Source organism: Sinohyriopsis cumingii, chromosome 18 (assembly GCF_028554795.1).
Source record: "Sinohyriopsis cumingii isolate HCF-2022 chromosome 18, ASM2855479v2, whole genome shotgun sequence".
In the NCBI taxonomy this organism is placed as follows: Eukaryota; Metazoa; Mollusca; class Bivalvia; order Unionida; family Unionidae; genus Sinohyriopsis; species Sinohyriopsis cumingii.
Genome location: NC_142978.1, coordinates 98,260,269 through 98,275,655, shown reverse-complemented (window position 1 = coordinate 98,275,655; position 15,387 = coordinate 98,260,269).

The window sequence follows — 15,387 nt, the reverse complement described above, 5'->3', positions numbered from 1 at the left end:
TATCATACATCAATTTAACAATCAAGAACAATCATATAACATGTCAGGCATGTATGTTATAGAAGAATATGAGAAGGAACACGACGCCGTGAAGGTGCTCATCAACACATAGAATTGATTCCTGATGGGATAGATGGACGCAAACATGTTATAGATATGTTACAGAAGATCTCACGGTGGGGTTTGAACTAACATTTTCGCCGCGGGTTAAGCCCACCAAAGTAATTGCCAACGTCACCAAAACAGCCGTACAGCAAGCGGCAGCACATACAGGAAAAGTATCAGCTCATAGTCCCGTTCGTAAATAGCCAAACGTAGCAAAGATATTTCGTAAAATAGAAAATTTGTACCAAAGATATAAAAGTAAACACAACAGCAACTGCAGAGGTCATTACAACGTTCCCAGAGATGGTGGATGAAGTCGAAGAAGAAGAAGTGTGTGTGTGTGTGTGTGATTTTGATTTTTAACGTAGCTTTAACAATGTTTCAGTCAGATCGCTACGATGTCTGCAGTGTGACAGTTTATAGTGGTGTCTAACACTGGGGCATGATGCCGCAGACATGTAGCATGATGTCCCACCCAGTCACATTATCCTGACACCAGGCGAACCATTCATAACACTAACCTCTTAATGCTGAAGGCCAAGCGAAGCAGCTGTTAGTACCATTTTTTTAAAGTCTTTGGTATGACTCGGCTGAGGGTTGAAACCATGACCTCTCGCATCCGAGGCGGACGCTCTAACCACTAGGCCACAGGAGCGGTTAAGAAGAAGAAGAAGAAATCCCGAAGAGCCCCGTTCATGTATCAGTAAATGCTGGAAGCATCGATGCAAAATTTTAATAAAAATGGTCGTCAGCCAATCTTTGAAAACCACATCCGTGCAGGGTTATTTGTACCTCCCAACCGCCAAAATTAAGTAATCAACACCAAACCATCCGAGAACATAAAAATGGTATGGTCCAGGTTTATACAGGTAATTTTTTTAAAGTCTAAACGGGTCCCCGAGTGGCCGAGTGGTCTAAAGTGCTCACCGTTATGGATAACTGCCATCTCACCTCTGTTTGCGTGGGTTCGAGTCTCAGATTCGGCCAATGTGGTTATTATGTGGGAAAGCTTGCCAGTAGGTTGTCGTGGGTCGGTGGTTCTTTCTGGGGTTTTCCCGGGTTTTTCCTCCACCATATACTGGCCGCCATGTATAGCTTCTCTTGTGCTGAAAAATGGCGTTAAACCTTACAACAACAACAACAACAATAACCAAGTCTAAACACGCTTCTGGTGAACCGTTTAAGAATTATAAATAAATTCTTGAATTGTCTGAAATAGCAAAAATGTTCGAAGCAAAGCAAAAGATGCACCCTTTTATGAACTTCCTGCACGTAACCTCTGAAACTGAGACAGAATAACATTCGGTTCAATCAAAATTTATGTCACTACCACACGTAAAAATCTGGGGAAAAACCCAAAAGAAAAAGAACTTGCACATGCAGCGATCCCATACACTGCATGAAGAACCAGTAAGGATAGAAGGTTCTAACCATTTGGTGTTCTGTCCACGAATAACACATTTGCATTCTCAGCAGACAGTGGACGATTAAACTTTCATCGTGTATGTACATCGTAGAATTGGTCAATGAAGAAATCAGCGAGTTTCGGTGATCACTGGCAAAGACTAAAAGATATCCATACGTGACCATGAGTCCATGCTCAGTTTTGTGATGTCATCAAATCACAGGCGCATGCGGTGGATATTGCACGATCATCCACAACGCTAGTGTTAAGCCGGCCTGGTCACATTCCAGAGAATACACGATTCTTGTGTGTGGATATCATGCCGAACTGACATAAGATAATAAAAAAAATAAGATGAGATAAGATGAGATAAGATGAGATGAGATAAGATAAGATAAGATAAGATAAGATAAGATAAGATTTCTTTATTTCAGACTACAAAGACTATACCTCTAAATTAAAATAAAGATATCAAGTATAAACATTGTAAACATAAAAGATCATATACATCATATGTACCAGTATACATCCAGAACAATGGACTGTGCCATGCATCGTTAAGAATGAAATTAAGTGGCACATTTAAAGAAATTTGTTCCATTCACTAATAATACTAGCATTTTAATGAATTTCATAGTTCGAAAGAAATTTCAATATACAGTTCTTGCTATTATATATTCTTCTCTAAACTCAGAATACATACTTTCTCATTACTTCATCAAAACTGATACATTATAATTTACAAACATATAGGAGGCACTGTTCCAGTTCCATCTACGAAGGCCTGATAGAGAAGGAAGACTATTACTATAGACAATAACTAGTTTTCTTTTCATACACTCAAATAAAGTTTGTCCACAAAAGAGCACAATACATTGTGCAGCAGTAAGATTTGAATAATCTAATCTTTATATCCAATGAACAGTTCTTGAATTTGCATAGAAGCATGTTTGTTCGAGTACAGAAAAATCGGCAATGTCTCATCATATATTCATTGTCGGATCGATTGGATTTTAAAATATGACTAAATACGTATAACTGCTGACATATGTAAGAGCATTGCCGTAAAGATGTACAGGGGGAGGAGATGGTAATTTGAAAAAAGTTGACTGAAAGGCCATGCATACTGATATATTTTTTTTTATTATAGATGATATGTTCAAATGCGTTTTTTGACATATCTTTAATAATTTACTTAAACCAGCGATGGAAGGTCTTATCAATGACATATCATCATCAAAACTAAAATTGTTAAGAAACAACACAATTAGTGGCAGACTTAATCCCACGTAACACCGACCTAGTTTACGATTTAACTCATCTATGTATATATTAAATAACAAAGGGGAAAGATCAACTCCCAGCCTCACCCCACTGGTTACATGGAAAGAACTGGATATTACGCTTCCTTATCGCACAAAGTACAACTGTTTGCCATAACAGTTCATTAAAGTATGAACTGTGTATAGATGTATTTTAATATCAAGCAACTTTTTAAAGAGTGTCCAATGGCTGACCCTATTAAATGCCTTACCAGTGTCTAAAAAGCATTGAAACACTGGGCTGCCATGTTCTACGTAATAGCTGACAGTTTCCTTAAAGACATATGTGCATACCTCTGTTGAGTGTTGCTTTTTGAAACCAAATTGATTATCGGAGATTGTGACTTCACATCGTTCTAGTATGATGCATTCAAATATTTTTGAAATAATATTCGTAAGACCTATAGGTTTATAGTTATTTTTGTCCGCCAGTTTACCAAGTTTGCTTTTCAGTAGCGATATAATTGTCACTTTTGTGAAATTATCTGGAACAAAGTTATGTACAAATATATAATTAAATAAAATCATGAAAAGCAAATGAAGTTTAGCATCTGATAGTTTAAAATGTTCCACATAAAAATCTGATCCTGGACATTTATCTCCTTTTTGTCTTGTTATTGCACTTTGGATCTCGGACAGTGTGATTACCTCAATACGAGCAGAACGGGTATTCAATGCAGAAAGAACACGCTTCTTTTTCAGATCGTTTTAACACTATTGGGTAAGTCTTCAAAATGATTTTTCCACTGTATACATATATTATTTTGACCATGGTTCCCATCAATGCAAATTGGTAGTTTATTGGAAGTTGTCATAGTATTCTGTTTAACTTGCTTCCAGAATTCACGTTGGTCGAAATTTTCAAATTTTTGTGCTAGCAAGTTTGCTCTATGTTTTACTTTCTCCTTGTTACATAATCTAAGAACATACTTAAATTGTGCTCCTGTTTGGCACATTTGGTTACTGAGATGGCCATGACTAGGTTTACCTTTATCACGCCACAAAAGGTAAGCATTTCGTGCAATGCCGTGTAGTTCTTTGACACAGTCATTCCAGACTGGTATAACCCGGTGACCACGTTTTGATTTACTAGTCAAGCTATTATCGGAGTTCGACAAAGCTTTTACTATATCTGTGTATAATCCATTAATATGTTTCATTTGCACCTGATAAGTACAGCCATGATCATTACAGACCGCAACACAGTGTGGGATCTCAGTCCTTTTTTTAAAAATAAGAATGCAGATGTCTTAATATAATTCACTTTTTCGTCAATAGCAAGGTCTGACCAATTGATGTTGTATTTCAAGTTTAAGAGTTTATTGGGACAAGAATCAAATATATGAAGTAGATCAGTATTGATGGTCATTAAAGTAGGACTATGGTCGGACCCTACAAGGGTGTGTGGTATTCTCATACCTGTTATAGCAGAATGGGCAGACTGGGTAGAGAGACAATGATCCAACCAAGACACTGTAATGTGTGAATCACTGACGTAAGTAAAATTTGTTGCGTGGTCTACTATTAGTTTTAAGTCTGATATGATATAACCATATATGGAGTGAATTTGAGCGTATTAGCATTCCAATCTCCTACTACATAAACATTTCGAGTATTAGCATTTTCTACAATAGAAATAATTTTGCCCAAATAATCTACAAATTCCTCAAAATTTTCCAAAACATCACAAGGCAAATAATTATTGACAAAAAGCAAGGAGGAATCCCCTGTTTTGATAGTAATATCTATTATTCTTTGATCATCGAGGTGTTGTACTTCTATAATACTTGCGAGAGATCTACGGTATAGTACCCAGACACCTCCGTAAGGTCTACCAGTATGAATACCGTTAGAAGATTATATCGGCGATTCCCTTGATCCATAGAACTCGTCGTGTACGGATGAGAGACAGTCTAACTCACTGAAGAGTAGCCACAATTCTTTTAAGAAACAAATATCGGAAATATCACACAAAGTTCTTACATTTTGTATATTTCTTGTTAATGAACGACAGTTATAAAAAGAAATGCGCATAATATCCATTATGTATACTCGAGTCTAATTTGTGGATATATCGTTCAATTCCGACTTTAATGGTAGACTCTAACTAACGCGTTTCTTGACCACGCATCCACGTTCATCATCGCACTGTGCGTAAGAATATCACATGTGATTTTGAAGCTGGACTTGGTATTATATTTCGTTTGTAGTTTTTCACCTGGGTTGACTTAATTCCAAAGTAATGCACACTATGCAAGGAAATGTTTGGGTTTTGCAGAGATGTTCGCAAGGAAATATTTAGAACCAAACACATCGTCACCCTGTTTTGTTAAAACAACTCCAACGATCCCATTTGGCGCGATGCTGGTGGTCCTGTTAGTAAAGTTATATTAGGTGCACTGATTTTGTGGATGCCCGCATTATCTACTTCACTGAAAACTAAGTCGCGCTTTTTATCGTTTATAGATTCGTCGCACACCCATCCACTGTATTGTGGGGCAGTATGCTTAGCAAATAAGTACACAGCACGGTCTTACTGCTCCAAAATATGCGTTCCTGGTGCTTCAGCTTTCAGCGCGAGAAAATGAACAGGCACAAAATTAAATGGTATATAATCAGAAATTTTCGGAAAAAATTCAACTTGACTACACAGATGGCTATCATACTTCCCGTGCATATCATAATTTGTGATCGTACTTGGAACGGCGTGAAAACGTCGACACGGGCTTGCATCTTTCTTGGCAAGACATTTGAACCTTGTACCAGATTTATTACATTTAACTGGAGCATCGGGAGTTAATCATACAGTCTGTTGTTGACATGTATTTTCATGCACGTGTCGGTAACGCTGGTTACTAAATATAAATGATATGCTGTGATACTTTCTGACAAGACGCTGTTGCTGAAGGATGCTGGTGGCCGAATGAGAATGAACGATGCACCTTTGACAAATTCGTAGAATTCATAATTAAACGTGTTACGTATGTGAATAATAATTTCCTATTATGAAGTGAAACACGCAATCAGAAACAATTGTTTGGTCACACTGAAACTGTCTGCAGCATAATTGACTGGAAATATCCCGTGTGGTTGATCCAAACGCAGCTCACACAGCTCAATGTGGCGAAACACGAAAACTTCTCAGTAACATTAAAATTATCCAAGTCAGAGGTGGTACAAATGCAAAAGGTCCATTGAATATTTCCATTCCTTGCAACCATTCTAGCATTGTTGGCAGCATCGGCTGAAGCGGTTGCAAAAGCTTCAGCGTTAGGGTTTCTCATAACTGTACGAGGCATGGCTTTGAAAATGACGCTTTACAGTCGCTTATAAAGGAAGAGGTCATCGTTTGCGAGGTACGAGTCGTCAAATATCCATAAGCAAAGGTCTTTGATTTCTCGGTCGCAGAAGATGACACTGTTGATGCAAGCTAAGTGCTCATTGACCAATTTTGATTTACTCGCAATGGCACAATCGATCAAGCATTTTGTTATTTTTTATGCGAGATGAACTTGCGGCGATGGTGCCACATCCACGAGCATCGTTAATCTGTACTCATCAACAGGAACTAGCACTCACTGGGTCGCATACGTGGTGACAGCCCAACATCGTTTGTCTTTTGTCTCATATAGACTTGCACCGCCATCGAAGTGGTTAATTATTTTTCCCGGGGTGTCGATCCAGGAGAGATTGGGATTTTCGAAGATCAATCTGGCAAACTGAAAACGGCCAACGTCGACATTCAAGATACCATTGTTAAGCTCAAACGCAGCTTTGTGGTAAAGAATCTAACTGACCTCACTGACAACGGAGGAATCAGAGACGGTGGCGTGTCGTTTGGATTTTACTAAACCTTTGTTGATAAAGCCAATATTGCAACAAGACAATACGTGCTAGAAAATCTTTATCACGTGTCTGCACCATCACACGTGGCAAATTCGTTGACCATAATTGTGGAATATTAACCAAAGTACGAGAGGACAAAATCCTGACACCTCAGTCTTAGCAAATGGTCCACTTATTTTAGATTTTACAGAAAATGACTTTGATAGACATACAAATCAAATCTTAAAGGTGGACGAACGCGGGTCATATTTCTTTATCAAAACGGGAAGTAAGTTCATGAATTCTAATGGCAATGTTGATAAATGATACGCGGCATCTTGGTTTTCATTTTGTAAAACCAATAAAGTGTATCACAAAGTGAAACCATGGCAAAGTTTACACAGTTACATTGTCAGCATCTTTAATTGCCACAGATGAAATTCATTTCGAGGCAATCAACATTTATAAGGTCGGAAACTTAACCGGTTTTGGTGTTTATGTTTAAGATTAGATTTTGTCATTATTATATACATAATTTAACAGCGATGATGTGGTTGCGGAATTTACCGATGGGCTGTTGAATCAGCTGGCAACGGATGCTAACATCAATAACAATCTTGTTCCACTTGTTGTTGATGAATATCTGCTTCACGGTGGTGTTACCAAACCATCATATGTACTTCCATATAATTGTGGTAAAGGTCAAAATTTGCTAAGGGCCAAGTAGAAATTGCAATCCGTAATCACCCCAATATACCACAACCAACCCGAGGCCAGCTCGGAATTATTTTACGTACATATGAAAACGTCGAAGCGTTGACGGCAGCATCAGGTGTAGGAGCACTCCGGGAAAGTTTCTACAATAGCGAGGTGGCATTCACCAGTGCAACCACACCGGTTAAGTTAAGTTCACCAGCAAATATTAACAAAGATTCTTGCGTTATCGATGTGTTTTTGTATGAGAGAGGTTCCAGGCCACCAGAACGCACCATCGCCGCAGATTTAAGTATTCCAAAAGCAGATGATTTTCGTTATAGCTGCATGGCAATTATTCCAGTTATAAAGAATAACTAGCTAGAAGTGAGCGCGCGTATAATGTCTGCACGTGATGAGGAGATCGGGTAAGGTCTGCCTGTCGAGCAATTCAAATACACAGTTGTATTATTAATAGACCGACCCTCTGTCTTACCGTCGTGAAAAAATTATCGAAGCTGAAAACAGCTGCGAGACGAAATTACCAAGAAAACCGCGTTGAACGTGAAATACAATCACACATGTTTGATTGTAGATGTTATTTGCCGTCTCTCACGGTCAGGAACCTACAGCATGGTGTGACTGGAATCACGACAACTTCTATCATTTTGAGTGTACCAACCAGCATTGTTCTCGGAGCTGAATCGATAGAAACCGTTGTATCTTGTGGCGCGAGCAACTTAATTTCGATGCGGCTGCATTAACGAATAAGCACCTGTTCCGAATTGCTCGCGGTCACACAGAGCAGTCTCAATACGGTCAGTATGAGATTGTGCTGACGGAAATGGAAAGTCACAGATATTTATGAACACCAATAAGAAACTGCGCGGTTGCCGATTTGCACACAATAAAGTTCTAGTAATCTGCTTTCGAAACTAGCATTTATATTTAAAATGCCAAAACAGAAATAGACCTCCCGCCAGAAAATATTAAGGAAATACAGTGTGGTTATTTTTCTGCAAAAGTTCCAGAGCGATATGGGATAAGATCAACTAGATTATATTATATACTGGATGCTTTAAATATAGCCCTGAGGTAAACCATCTAATGTCAATCAAGATTTTTTGTATGTAACTAGCAGCTTTAATAAACTGAATACCCTCGTAGAAGAAACCCTACCAAATCTGAGCTATATATATATATATATATATATATATATATATATATATATATATATATATATATATATATATATATATATATATATATATATATATATATATATATATCTGTCTCTGTGTGTGTGTAGTGTGTTGAACGTGTGTTTAAAACGCAGATCGTGGTTTTATGCCAAATTGTTATGGTTCATTGTGTCATCGGAGCAGCCATCGCCAATTTGACTTTGCCACAAATAGACAATCGGATATCTTCTTTCTAATCCTTCCTTTAAATAAATTACGGCTAGTAACAATGGTAGCCTTGCAACCAACACCAGTCACAACAGCAGCAATAACAGTCCTCTTCTGGAAATTTGGAAAATCATTCTAATTTGACATCGATTGACTCCTCGAAAACCAGACACTTTGAATTATGAATAACCAATCTTATTGATTATTACCCAGTGACAGTTATATCGTTGTGTTCCCCAACAACACCTTATGTTCTTTCGCAACCAAAATATCTCAGGCCATAAACTTAATTCACGTAGCTCATCGGGAAGTAACTTTGGTAAAATCATTCATCCCACCCAAGTCTAGAATGTAAGCGGATATCAAACTAAGTTTAGTGTCGAAATCTTTAACAAAGAAGTGCGAAAAGTGTACTATTCGAGTAACGCAGCTTCTCCGTTAATGAGAGTAATTGCTTTCAATGTGGATTCTGAGATTGCTGCTTACGAGGACGGTGGAAACAGGTATCATGTTCATCGTAATTGGTACATACTTACGATCTTCCTGTCAGTAACTCGTATTTTGATAGTGTCAACATTGTTATAAAATGAGATCTGGGACAATGATCTGGGACAAATTATTCCATTTTCACAAAGAAAAGTCACAGTGAAACAGTTTCGAAAACGATCATCTAGCGAATTGTAACCCATGTATCATGTGTTAAACGGAGTCGCTCGACAACGAGGACATGGTTTAGGAGATATGTTAAAATACACTTTTCGTACGGTGACACCATCTTAAAACCGATGGTCACTCGATGGTGATGCCGCTTTGAGGTAAGCAAAAGAACTTCTACAAAATGTCCTCATCGACAAAGAAAATCCCAAAAAAGTCTTTTGAGAGCAGGGATACATGTGTTACTTAAAACTGGAAAAGAACTTTTAAGGTCGCGGAGAGATCATTTATTGGATGCACGCTTCTGATCGAGTCATTAGCTCATCGTCTACTCCATAACGTTGGCGCAGCAAAAAGAGACGTCAAAACCCTTTCAAAACTCATAAACATGTTCCAAGAAAGAATACAAAAAGAAGAACAGTCATAGAATTAGACATATTTGATTACTAACTGACACAGAAAATGATGCACCGGGATTCTTGGGAATGTTCCAAGTCAGAACTCGATCTGTTTGCCATGCCACATACCATTATGACGATGCAAGAATCCCAAATGGATAGAATTTCATGTTATGTCGTCTTTGACTAACTCAGCGCCTAATGAGTTTGAAATCAAAGGACAAACCAAAGATTACACCGATCTGAATAACAGTCATTTGTATCCGAAAGTCAATGTTCTCAAGCCGGGTAACACCAATCCAGTCGGTGATGCCAGACTAGATCCCGTCGCCAATTCCATGTATTCATTGTTCAGCGAGGTGGATTTGTGCTTGAATAACAACTTATCAGCATCATTGGTACTTAGCCTTAACGAGCGTACCTGGAAAATTACATAACGTACGGAAAAGAAAAGAGGAACACATCTGGTGCTTCCTTAATGGAAGCCTGACACGTTGAGGAAGTTTTATGACGCGGACATAACATAGGCCGATGATCCTCACAGTATTGGATTTAACGACTGTCGAAACAAAATCGAGAAATGGTGCAGTTTGGAACTGATGGATAGAAGAAAATTTCTTTTGAACCGAGCCTGAGACTGAATCGAAATAGTGCTGTCTTCTATTTGATGACAAATGCTAACGAGTACAAAACCATCATAGAAGAAGCCCAACGTTATGTGCACCGTACAGAGTTTTATCAAAGTGGGAAACGACATCAGTCAGACTTTGAGGAGAACGACAACCAAGTACGCAATACGACGTTTGTAAATGAAAACGTTTACCTTTACCTCTGGACTCCGAATCAAAATGGAAGCTCATTTTTTTAAAGATTGATACCCAAACGTTTACTCATCAGAATCGTCAGGAAAGCGGCCCTCAACGAAGCCGTCTATCAATATCCTTTCGAATTTCAACACTTCAACGCGTCCAATTTAGAAGTCTCTCGAGATGGCTAGAGTCTGAGTACCAGACCCTTCTACCCTACCTATGACCAGAAAATTACTTGCAAACCTTTTTGACCCCGTTCGAAGCCAAGGGACAGTTAGGTTCGAACAGCATCCACGTCACTTCGGACGATGAATATGCAGGAAGATATGCTTTGTGTGGCTTTGATTTCACTCAGACCAAGGCAATGACGAGGGACATTTCCACCCCACAAAAAAATCGGCCAAACTTTGCAGGGAACTTCAATTTTCAGCAGCTCTGATTAGCACGGTGAACGTCATTTTGTATGCAAAATTTAAATATACGCTGAAATTCAACACTTTGAGAGAAGTGATTCTAGACAGACTTATAACAACAAAGATGGACTACCAACATTCATTGGAGATGGGTGACGAGGATGTGTTTGACCCAGGACAAGAAGTAAAAAAGATACTATTGAAAAAAGAGAATTAAATGTAGCCATGATGTCCAGATGGCCAGAAGAAGAAAAACATTTAGTCTCCTATTTTGCTCTAGACCTGGCTGAAAGAATTCGAGGTCTGAACCATGAACATTATTGTGGCTATCTAAACGATTATCTTAGATTCAGTAATAAAATTATGATAATGATGAGTCAAGGAAGAAACTGGAAAAAGTATATGGATTATGCCTAGATTATAATCTCCGAATAAAAGATTTTAAGAAAGTGTAATAAAGACTTGCATGAATATTCCTCAGATTAAGTTACTTATCTGGAAGTTCTCTTGCAACATAGCACGGAGACGAGTCGTAGAGCGACTTACTTGGCAGACATTTTTTAAAAGAAACGGTCAGGTGTGAATGGATTATTCGTCATTGCCTGTGGGGAAAAAATGGATATCAAGGAACTTCGTTACTTTCTAACGCACAGCTCGTACATCGTTTCTTGGAATCCTGTGCAAAACGTGGTAGAAGATGGCTTGCGCTAAGAAATCTTGAAAGACAAAAAAGAGGGGGCAGAGAGACAAGTAGTGAATAGGAGCGATGGGGGGTCAATGGGAATTAGCATTAAAAACACCCCTGGGCCTGTATAGGGTCTATGTAAATTTAACATGGAGAAAAATCGTGGGCCTGTATAGGGTCTAGGGGAATTAGCATTACAGACCTTCTTGCGCCGGTATAGGGTCTATGTAAATTTAACATTAATCACCCTGGGCCTGTAAAGGGTCTATGTAATTTTAACATGGACAAAAACCATTGGGCCTGTATAGGGTCTATGTAAAATTGAAACAGGGAAGGGTCTCTATTTTTTTAAAAATAAAAAAAATAAAAAAAAATAAAAAAAATGGGTTAGGCAATTGAAAGTCTATCTCTTTTCGAGAGATTGGAGTGGCCCTGAAAAGGGCCTTTGGTTTTCCTCTTCTTCTATTTCCTCTACTTCTTCATCCATCCCCTTATCTTTCCTAATAATCCTTTCTTCTTCTTCTTTATATCTGACTCTGGTAACCAGTCAGGATGGCCCATCTCTCTAAACTTAGTCTCTATCTTCATCCAATTCTTATTTAGCCTCTCAAACTCTGTCTCTTTCTTTTTGTTTTCCTGATCTTTTCTTTCTTTGCTCCATGTCTCTTTAATCTTCGCTACTTCTTCCTCCATTACTTTTCTCATCATATCTTCCCCTTTCTTCATCTTGTCCAACCCCCATTTTACATTCCTCCACTCTGTCCAGTACAATATCTTTCCGTGGAATGGTTCCAACAACAAACGTTGTGGGCTCTTATAGTTAAAGTACGGACGTGAAGGAAAACATCCCCTACTTTTCTCATCTCATATTATCTACTATCCACATACGCGAGGCAACAATAAACAAATCCATAATCTACTATCCAGACAAACGTACGTGAGCGCTTACAAAACCCCAAAATCTACCATTCACACAAACCTACTTGATCACTTACAAACACAAATACATACACTCACACTAGGAAAAAAGAGTCAATGTTTATATTCACACTACTCTACATACACACATTGGCAAATGGATTACTATTTCTTTTCTAGAGTATTGGGTAGCCCTGAAAAGGGCTGTATGTTTTTTAAACTCCAGGGCACCTGGTTAATGATGGCACCTTCCAGGCCTGGCACCACACACACATCTTCTACTCCAATCTTTCCAGTTGACTCTTTTGAATGGAAGCGCAGAGGGAGGATGATTGGCTTCATCACCCCAATCCTCTGTCTCTGGTATCTTGTAAGCCCTCCTCTCTCCTATTTTCTTTTCCTCCTCTTCCCTCTGTCTTCTCTCCTCCTCTTTTTCTTTTTCCTCCTCTTCCCTCTGTCTTCTCTCCTCCTCTTTATCTTTGACAGAAAACTGACTTTTATTCCACACCTAAAAAACTTGAAAGCCAAATGCTTAAAAGCACTTGACCTACTTAAAGTAGTAGCGCACACTGACTGGGGTGCTGATAGAAAAGTCATCCTGAATTTATATAGAACGTTTATTCGCTCCAAACTAGACTATGGTTGCGTTGTGTATGGTTCAGCCCGAAAGTCATATCTTAAAATGCTTGATCCAATTCATCATCAGGGAATAAGACTGGCTCTGGGAGCATTTAAAACATCCCCGTGTGAAAGCCTTCTAGCTGAGGCGAATGAACCACCGTTATCACATCGTAGAGAAATGCTTTCCGCACAGTATGCTCTCAAATTAAAATCAAACCCTCTGAATCCTGCTTTTTCGGCTGTTTTTCAACCCAAATACAAAATTTTATACGAAAATAAACCAAACGCCATACCTTCCTTTGGCATTAGAATATCATCCAGCCTTGACACTACAAATATAGATCTTTCTAAAATTTAGAAAACGTCTATCTCCGAAACACCACCCTGGCTACTTAAACAACCAAAAGTACGTTTTACACTACACGATGGGAAAAAATCTGAAACAAACCCTTCTGTCTTCCACAACTCTTACCATGAACTCCTCACCGAATTTAAAAACTACACCAGAATTTACACTGATGGATCAAAGGATGAGGAAAAGGCTGCTGCAGCCTTTGTTTGTGGAAATCTCACAACGCAAGTTCGCTTACCAAATGGAGCATCAATTTTTACAGCCGAAATCAGAGCAATAGAGCTTGCTCTGCAACATATAGAAAAGAACCATATTTTAAACAGTATCATCTTCTCCGACTCGCCATCAGTACTCCAGTCACTACACAATAGAAAACTGGAGAACCCATTATTGAAAAACATACTCGTCAAAAATACCGAGCTGAGTGTCTCCCACAATATAATATACTGTTGGTTACCTAGCCACATTGGCATTAAAGGTAACGAAAAAGCAGATCGCGCTGCTAAAATGGCCCTTACTCAAGAACCATCTGATTTTAAAATACCATATACTGATTTTAAATCTTGTATCAGAAAGTTCTTTCGTCAGAAGTGGCAGGCATCATGGAATGATGCCGTGAATAACAAACTTCATGCAATCAAGCCAACTCTAGGAGAATGGACTCCTTCCTACAGAACCATTCGTAGGGAGGAGGTAGTCATAGCAAGAATCCGAATTGGTCATACTTATATCACCCACACCCACATACTAAAAGGTGAAGACCCACCAGAGTGCGTTTCTTGCAATGAACCATTCACTGTCAAGCACTTTATGATAGAGTGCTTCGACCTACAACCTACGCGCGATCGTTATTACATTGTGCATGACATGAAAGAACTTTTTGATACTATAAACATCACTCGTATTATAGAGTTCCTGAAAGCCGTAAATATTTACTCTAAACTCTGACTTTTATGCTATCACCTTGTGCAGTTTTATGCAATATATATACCGTCCCATTTTAATACATATTCATCTTATTTACATCTCCCGTTGATCGGGAAGCTTTATTTTGCACCGTTACCATCTTACCGTTTTTAATTTCAACCATTTGTTCTTTTATATCGCTGGTCGATATAGGACCTTTTATAAGTTTTAAAAGATTATACAAATAACACTTTGTTTGGCGCTAAATAGCCTAACAGTGCTGATGCGCCGTTAAAAATCAATCAATCAATCAATCTCTCCTCCTCTTCCTTCTTTATTCTTTCCTCTTCTACTATGGCCTCCGCGGCCAGTTCATTTACTATGCGCCTGGCATATTCCAGGTGCATCTGGAGTTCTAGCAGTTTCACAATCCTTGTATTCATTGTCTTGCTGGTCGACGATGGGTAGCCCAACTGACGATTAGTTTTCAATTTATACTAAAAGCGCGGACAAGAAGGAAAACATCCCCCTAAAACCCAAAATTAGTTAGTTAGTTAGTTGGATTATAGTGGTTTTCGTTCTTTTGAACATGTACCACTTGTTTATTCACGCACTGCGTGAATTTTAATTACTCCTGGGGGAAAGAAAAATAGCCTCATCCCCCAGGCTTTTATGTACTCAAAGAATACTTTTTAAATTAGCCCCTCAGGTGTAGGACTAACTAGTCCTTAACAACCTGACTGAAGGCTAATAAACATGAGTGGGAATAGTCACACCACACACTCGTATTTCTTAGTTGGATTGAAATCCTCCAGTTGTCAAACCAAGCAGTATGTGACTCCCGCTACTTTTGGTCGGCATCGATGACGTCA